Below are 8,364 nucleotides of genomic sequence, written 5' to 3'. Positions count from 1 at the left end.
CGGCAATTCCTCATTTGCCCTCTCACGTCTGGCGGCTGCTGGCCTTTGCACCTTTTCTCATCCTAGTCAGTTGCCATAATTCTAGTACTAGGCTGAGGCAACTCTCCCCAATGTGATGTCATCACCGAATTGAGTTTTAACAAAAAAAGCACAAATACCAACAATGACAAATGCTGGCCTTTAACACTATTTGGAGACATTTTTTCACATATCTTGAGTGATTTTTTTTCACCCAGGGGTGGTTTATACACTCTTCCAGCCTTTAAAAGGTTCACAAGTTATGAAAGGGGGCGCGGTCTGTGTACATGGGTGTGGACAGAGTGTAGGAGGCGGCTCAATGTCTCATGTAAATCTGAATAACGTTTACCAAGTTACAACCGTTCCTGTTTCGACAGCCACCTACAAGAAGTTGGTCCTCTATAACTTTGCACATTGTGTTAGCTATCAAAATTCTTTTGATAGCTTTTTGTCACGAGGGTCCATCGAGTCTATCTCCAAATTTTTGAGCAGAATGGACTCACAGCCCAGAAGGAGTTAGACAAAGTATGGTTTCCATGTGTCAAATAAAAAAAAATTAAATAAAATAATAAAAATAATTAACAACGTCATCTAATGGCTGATACACTCAAGATTTGGCATTGATGCTCACTATGCGGAACAATTGTGTCATGTTTTGTGGCAATTAGAATAATATTGGCCAGATACACAACTTCCTCTTTCAACAGCTCCAGACATGAAGAAAAATAAGTAAAAAATAAAAACAAAAATTCTAACAGTGCCATCTAACGATCGATTCACTCAAAATTTGGCATAGATGCTCAAGTTGCTATGCGGAGCAACTGTGTCATGTTTGGTGGAGATCAGACTATATCTGGGCCAGATACGCAACTTCCTCTTTCAACAGGGGGCTTTGTGGATCACTGGCAGTCTTTCTGGGGAAGACCTGGTCTGATTCGTAGGAAGACGCATTCATCCCACTTGGACTGAGCAGCTCTCTATTTCTAGAAACATTCAAGTTATTAGTGGACCTATCCTTGACAATCCATAGTTGGGACCAGGAGCAGAGTCCCAGTCTAACACACTTCTCTGCTCCTTTATTCCAGTGTTACCTAGTAAAATCCCATTGACGGTGTCTGCCCCCCGACCATTAAAATTATTTAAATCAAAGGTAAACAGAGAGAGCTGTGCATGAAAACCTCATAACAATTAAAACCACAAGTGCAATAGTTCAAAAGAAAAGGAGAATTAAATGTGGACTCTTAAACATCAGATCTCTCTCTTCTAAAGGGGTACTAGTAAATGAATTATATCAGATTCTAATATTGATCTATTCTGTCTTACTGAACCCTGGCTGATAATGGAGAATATGTTAGTCTAAATGATCCACCCCCCCCAGTCATATTATTACTCACATTCCTCGGCGCAGGCCGAGGGTGGAGTTGCACTATCTTTGATTCTAGTCTACTAATTAGCTCTAAACCTAAACTAAATTATAACTCTTTGAAAGTCTTGTTCTTAGTCTTTCACACCCAATTGGAATCAATGCAACCAGTTCTATTTGTTATAGTGTACCGAGCACCTGGTCCATACTCAGAATTTTTATCCGAATTTGCAGAGTTTCTATCGAACTTAGTGCTAAAAACGGACAAAGTTATTATTGTAGGGGATTTTAATATTCATGTGGACGATGAGAATATAGCCTTAGCACTGCGTTTATCTCTCTATTAGATTCTATTGGCTTCTCTCAAAGTGTTCATACCCTACTCACCATTAACCACACCCTCGATCTTTTTCTGTATATGGTGTTGAAATTGACATTTAATATGTTCCCACAGAATCCCTTCCTATCTGACCACTGTTTGATAACTTTTGAGTTTATACTGCTGACTACACGCTGTTAGGCAAAACCTCCTATACAGAGGTCATCTGATAGTGCGGTAGCTAAATTAAGGATGCGATTCCGTTAGCATTTAATTCATTACCAAGTCCCAAAGTAACGGAGGACTCCTATGCTATTAGTCCCTCCCAAATCGATCATTTGTTGATAGTGCAGCAGCTCGCTACGAATGACTCTAGACTCGTTGCCCCTCTAAAAAAGAAGATAAAAACAAAGAAGGTTAGCTCCATGGTATAACACTGAAACTCGCAATTAAAGCAAATATCGCGGAAACTTGAGAAGATCTGGCGCTCCACCAAACTAAAATTCTCGTTTAACCTGGCAAGATAGTCTTAAAACGTAAGGAAGGCCCTCCGTAATGCCAAGCAGCGTACTACTCTGTCATTGATAGAGGAAATAGGAACAACCCCAGTTTTCTTTTCAGTACTGTAGCCAGGCTAACAGAAGGTCACGCTCTACTGAGCCAAGTATTCCCATAGCTCTTAGTAGTAACGACTTTATGAGGTTCTTCAATGATAAAATTATAACTATTAGAAGCAAATTCACCAGCCCTGCCTTTAACTGGCACTGACTTATCTCTAAAACTCGGAACCTTAGAAACAGCTGTAAACCAGATATATGTTTAGACTGCTTTGCTTCACTTGATCTTTATCAATTTAATTCAATTATTTCTTCATCTAAGCCATCAACCTGCCTCTTAGATCCCATCCCGACTAGGCTACTCAAGAAGTTTTACCATTAGTCAACACTTCACTACTAAATATAACCAATTTGTCTTTATTAACAGGCTATGTACCACAGCACTTTAAAGTACTGTAATTAAACCTCTTCTGAAAAGCCAAACCTTGATCCAGATGTTTTGCCAACTAAGACCTATATCCAACCTTCCATTTCTCTCTAAGATTCTTGAGAAAACAGTCGCCAAACAGCTGTGGCTTTCTGCATAGCAACAGCTTATTTGAGGATTTTCAGTCAGGATTTAGAGTTCATCATAGCACAGAGACAGCCCTTGGAAAATTACTAATGACCTCCTAATTGCTTCAGACAAAGGACTATCTCTGTACTTGTGTTATTAGATCTTAGCGCTGCATTTGATACCATTGACCAGTATTCTTATTACAGAGATGGAACATTTAATTGGCATTAAGGGACTGCTCTAGCTGGTTTAAGTCTTATTTATCAGATCGATCTCAGTTTGTTATGTTAACGATGAATCCTCTGTGCACGCCAAGGTTAGTCATGGAGTCCCACAAGGATCTGTGCTCGGTCCAACTCCTGTTCACTTTATATATGCTTCCTTTGGCAGTATTATTAGAAACACTCCATAAACTTTCATTGTTATGCAGATGATACTCAATTATATCTATCAATCAAGCCGGATAATATCAGTTAGCTAAACTCCAAACGTGCCCTCAGATATTAAACCTGGTGACCTGTAATTTTCTAATGTTAAACTCAGATAAAACTGAAGTTATTGCTCTCGACCCAAGCACCTCCGTGACGCACTATCCAAAGATATAGTTACTCTGGATGGCATCACCCTGGCCTCCAGCACCACAGTGAAGAATCTTGGAGTCATCTTTGATCAGGACATGTCCTTTAATTCCCACTTAAAGCAAATTTCAAGGATCGCCTTTTTTCACCTACGTATATTGCAAAAATCAGGAATATCCTGTCTAAAAATGATGCAGAAAAACAGTCCATGCATTTGTTACTTCAGGTTGGATTACTGCAATTCTCTGTTATCAGGCTGCTCGAAAAATCCATAAGACTCTACAGCTGATCCAGAAGCTGCGGCACGTGTTTCTGACGGGAACCAGGAAAGAGATCACGTTTCTCCTGTTTTAGCTTCTCTGCATTGGCTTCCTGTAAAATTTAGAATGAATTTAAATCCTTCTTCCACCTACAAAGCTCTTCATGGTCAGGCTCCATCTTATCTTAAAGAGCTCATAGTACCTTACAACCCTAGGAGAGACTACGCCCCAGAATGCAGGGTTACTGGGTTCCTAGAGTCTCTAAGTAGAACGGAGCCAGAGCGTTCAGCTATCAGCTCCTCTCCTGTGAACCAGGTTCCAGTTTGGGTCCGGGAGGCAACACCGTCTCCACATTTAAGAGTAGGCTAACTTTCCTTTTTGATAAAGCTTATAGTTAGGGCCATGAATCGAATATTTTAGGATTAGTAGTTAGTCACTTGTTTTCAGATTATCTATCATATAATATAACAGGGAGACTTGGCATACACCCGATCCGGTTGGGGAGTTCTGGCCCGGCCGGGCTGGAGCTCTCTTTACCTTGTCTCTCTTGGTTTTGTTGTATAATAGTTTTAGACAGCTTGGGACTTATTTTGATACAAGTTGGGCATAGAATCGAATTTTGTTAGGGATTAGTAGTTAGTCACATAGTTTTCAGATTTATCTATCATATATCAAGAATATATAGAACTAAAGGGAGACTTGGCATACAGCCCGATCCGGTTGGGAGAGTTCTGGCCCGGCCGGGCTGGAGCTCTCTTTACCTCGTCTCTCTTGGTTTGTTGTAATAGTTTTAGCAGCTGGGGACTTATTTTGATACACTGAGCTCCTCTCTCCTCTATCTTTCCATCTTTTCTTTATTGTCATCCATGTCCCAGAAATGCTTGTTACTAACCTATTTCTGGACATTCCCCGGAGTCCTTATGTTCTTTTTCCCCAGCATGTTCCCTTGGATCATAGAGAGGCTCCGAAATCAGGGTAGCAGCTATTGCCATGGTCCCGCTCCACGTTCTGTGATGCCATGTTCAACGCTACACTGCGGTGCCCTGCTACGTCCTGCTACTTCGCTACCTCCACCCCCAACCGGCCCGTCAGACACCACCTACCAACCTGGGTCTGACCGAGGTTCTTCGCCTAAAAGAAGTTTTTCTCTCGCACTTGTCGCACTGTTGCTTGCTCTGGAGGAAACTACTAGAACTTGTTGTCCTTGTAAATTCTGGAGTGTGGTCTATCTGTACAGTGTCTTGAGATAACTCTTGTTATGAATTGATACTATAAATAAAATTAAATTGAACAGCACTGACAGGAAGTTGCTACCTTACGGTTGGGCGGAGCTAATGAAGGTAAATGGGAAAATATGTCTGCAATGATTAGCACAATATCAAATCTGGTGAAGAATGGAGTAACTACATAATAGTTTAAAGTAATGTAAACAACTCTGAGCGTCTTTTTCTCTTATTCGGGAATGTATGTGTGGTGAAGCCAGACCTTATTCCGCAGCGCTGTGGAGGTCCCGCAATGCGAGACTATGCAAGCTTTATTCAGGAGTCACATGGCTTTCAATCTACTCTGTACTAAACCACCATTTTACTGTCAGGATTGTACGTAATTTAATAAGAGTTGAAGAAATGGGAAAAACTCCCAGAGCTACCTAACTTACTGACATTTATCCACAGTAACTTCCTCCATTTTTGATTCTCTTAAAAAGGTCCTATGGCATGAAAATGTCACTTTGAGTTTATTAACAATTAATATGCTTTCCCCTAGCCTGCTTATGGTCCCCCAGTGGCTAGAAATGGCAGTAGGTGGAAACCGGCTTTCAAACCATAGACAGTTAAAGAAATGGACCAAAAGGTCCCGTTGCTCTGGACGGAGACCAGTGAAGGATATTAGAAGCAACTTAGCTCGACAACGTAGATGTGACGTAAGCAAACAGTCTAAAAGTTGTAAGTCTTCTGGTAGCTGTGCCAAGAGAAATCTCAAGCATTCCCAATCAGCAGAGACGGAGAGCGTAGGTATATGTAAGGAGATAACATAGGCACAGGCTAATTACTGCTAACTAAAATGCTAGTTAACATTAGTAATAAACCTAAATAGCTAATTTAAGTCCAAACTGTCTAAAAGCTTCTCCTGGGCAACAGTAAGTCGCAAGGTTATGACACATTTATTGGCCTATTTTTTATAGAAACGTCTGCTATGGAGCCATAACGTGAGGTATAAGGTACTTGAGCCTTTTATACATTGTTGTGTTTCTTTAGAAATAAACAATGGACAAATGGAGTCTTTAAACGCCTCAGATGTAAAGTTTTTCGCTGTCAAAGTGGCGCCAAAATGAATGGCGGTCAATGGAATGCTAATGGCGGGTGACTGCTTGGTAGCATCAAAATGGCGCCATAGGAGCTCCGCTTAGAGAGGAGAGGCTTACCCCCTTGTTTCAAACGAGCAAAGTGGCAGATGGTCAAGGCCACACCCCCAGCCTCCATTCTGCCCCCCCCCCCCTCAAAAGCTACAGACTCAAAATGGCACATACTAAGGAAAGCTCATTGTGGGACTGGCTCTAGTGGCTGTAATTCTGCACCCCGGCAGAATTTTGGGACCACTAATGTCTATATAAAGAAAGAGACTTGGATACAGTATTAGGGGACCACTAAGGTCTATATAAAAACATCCAAAAGCCCCATGTCGTGAGACCTTTAAAAGGTCAGCGAGAGACCAGGCCACCAGGAGGTGCACTCAGCCTAGCAGCCTTTGTTTCAGTGGCCACTCGTGGTATTGCAACGGAAAATTGCCAGAAACCTTTCTCCCCATAGGCCTCCATTGTAATAGAGACGTTTGTAAAACTCATGCCACGACATTTCTGACAGCAAACAAGGTTGATTATGACTCTATTATAACAAAAAAATAAAATTCCATGGGCGTTTTGGATTTGAAAAACATACCTTGAGTTCCACAATAAAAAGTCTATAGGTAAGTCTATAGCAGAAACTTGCGGACGGGGCCAGTGGGAGAGAAACTATTGTGCATATTAAGTGGGCAGCATATTACAAAAGTAAACCCGGAAGCTTGGAAACTTTTTTGCCGTATGAGCCAGGCGGGCAACTGCATAGAATTAAATAGACGCCATTTTGAGATTAGTATCCAGTTATGGAGATTACACTTATACGTCAACAAAACTAACACAAACAGACTGTTTACTTGATTTATATGAACAAAGAAACCTATAGCCTACTGGTGTGACTACATTTTTTTGTTACATAAAATACTCAAATAACAGGCTAGCCAATCAGGGCTAAGCTACAAAAATGTGCGCAAACCTACGTCGTACTACAGCTCTCGAGCGCCCCCCTAACAACGCGCAAACAAGACTCATTTTAATTTGTAGAACACTGTTCTCCTAACACCAAACTGTAGACAGATACACATCCATATAACCGCTGCATAGAGGCTCATTTACAACTTTTAGTGGTTTGATGAAAGACGTCGCCATTTTTCACACAGACTTGTAAACTGCCAGCGACAAGCCTAGCTCGCCAAACACTCTCCCAGCAATCTTTCCTCTGTCTGGGCAGCTACTAGTTCTGGAGGCTCCCACAGACCCTCCAGCCAACACCGGCAGAGCCCCAGAGCTCGTCAGACATTATCCGACGTATTTACTGAGTCGGAAACGTGAAATGAACCAACGTGAATGAAAGTGCTTCACAAAAAAGCGGAATTACCTTTTAACGGCGCTGTTTCGGCATCCTCCGGTCGCCGCTGTGCCGACGCTTCACAGTAAAATGGCTGCAACAACAGCGGTGTGGATGACAGACCGGGGAAGAGAGGCGGAGGCAGCCGGGGAGAGAGGGGGCGGGCTCTGTTAACCCCGCCGAGGGTTGGGGGTGGGGAACGGGCACAAGTGACTGAAAAATATTCTTCGGTTTAACAAGAAAATTCCGTTCTGAAACAAAATCCACGATAGAGCCCAAGAGAATCAAAACATGTTTGTATTTCATATCACAGTGTTTTTATGAAAAGTAGGCTAAACAGTGGCTCTCTCAAACAAGAAACCTAAGCACGTTATGACGTCACGTCTGGGCGGGGTTTATGCCTATTTTCGTGTTTGTGACTAAAATTCTTCGCTTCAACAACCAACCAGACAAAGTGACCTTAGAGATTATCAGTGGTGGTATGTAGCCTACTTAACAACAATTCCTGAAGTACTGTACTCAGCTACATTTAGTTGACAGCATAGTTCGGCTACTAGTTAGTTTGCCAATTTTGATAGTTAATACACAATATAAATCAACTAATACATTATGACTATTTTTAGGTTAAACTACCCAGCAGTATATTAGACAATTAAAACATTAAAGAGTTGTGCAAATTAATTCATCAATAATTATAATCCAGTAATTTGTTTATGATGCTGAAATGGGCCATTCAACATAATAAGTAGCCCACTTTTACTTTTGGTACTTGAAGTATATTATTACATTTGCCTGTAACAGAGTATTTCTACGCTTAAGGTAGCCTATTGCTACTTCTACTTGAGTAAAAGATCTGAATATTTCTTCCACCACTACCAATTATAGTTGATATATTATTAATATAGCTACCATTATTTATTTTTTTTGTAGCTTACAACTAGTATAACAAAGCAATTTTCACTTAGATTATATGTTATATGTTGCTTGTTGCTCATGCATAGACGTAGATTTTTTTTTTTGGGGGGGGGGG

The 8,364-nt window shown here is 41.1% G+C and overlaps 1 protein-coding gene across 1 annotated transcript in view; it reads right to left on the bottom strand.

Moving 5' to 3' along the window:
* The window catches only part of ccdc71 (coiled-coil domain containing 71), a 22,254-nt gene extending 14,617 nt beyond the window's left edge, over positions 1 to 7,637 (bottom strand). The window contains exon 1 of the mRNA XM_032513935.1: positions 7,365 to 7,637. The gene's annotated coding sequence lies outside the window, so the exon portion shown is untranslated. The remainder of the gene's footprint in view (positions 1 to 7,364) is intronic.
* Positions 7,638 to 8,364: the final 727 nt, after the last annotated feature.

This window comes from Etheostoma spectabile, chromosome 4, assembly GCF_008692095.1.
Source record: "Etheostoma spectabile isolate EspeVRDwgs_2016 chromosome 4, UIUC_Espe_1.0, whole genome shotgun sequence".
In the NCBI taxonomy this organism is placed as follows: Eukaryota; Metazoa; Chordata; class Actinopteri; order Perciformes; family Percidae; genus Etheostoma; species Etheostoma spectabile.
The sequence above is the reverse complement of the archived record's forward strand: the minus strand, read 5'-3'. Positions and strand labels throughout refer to the sequence as shown.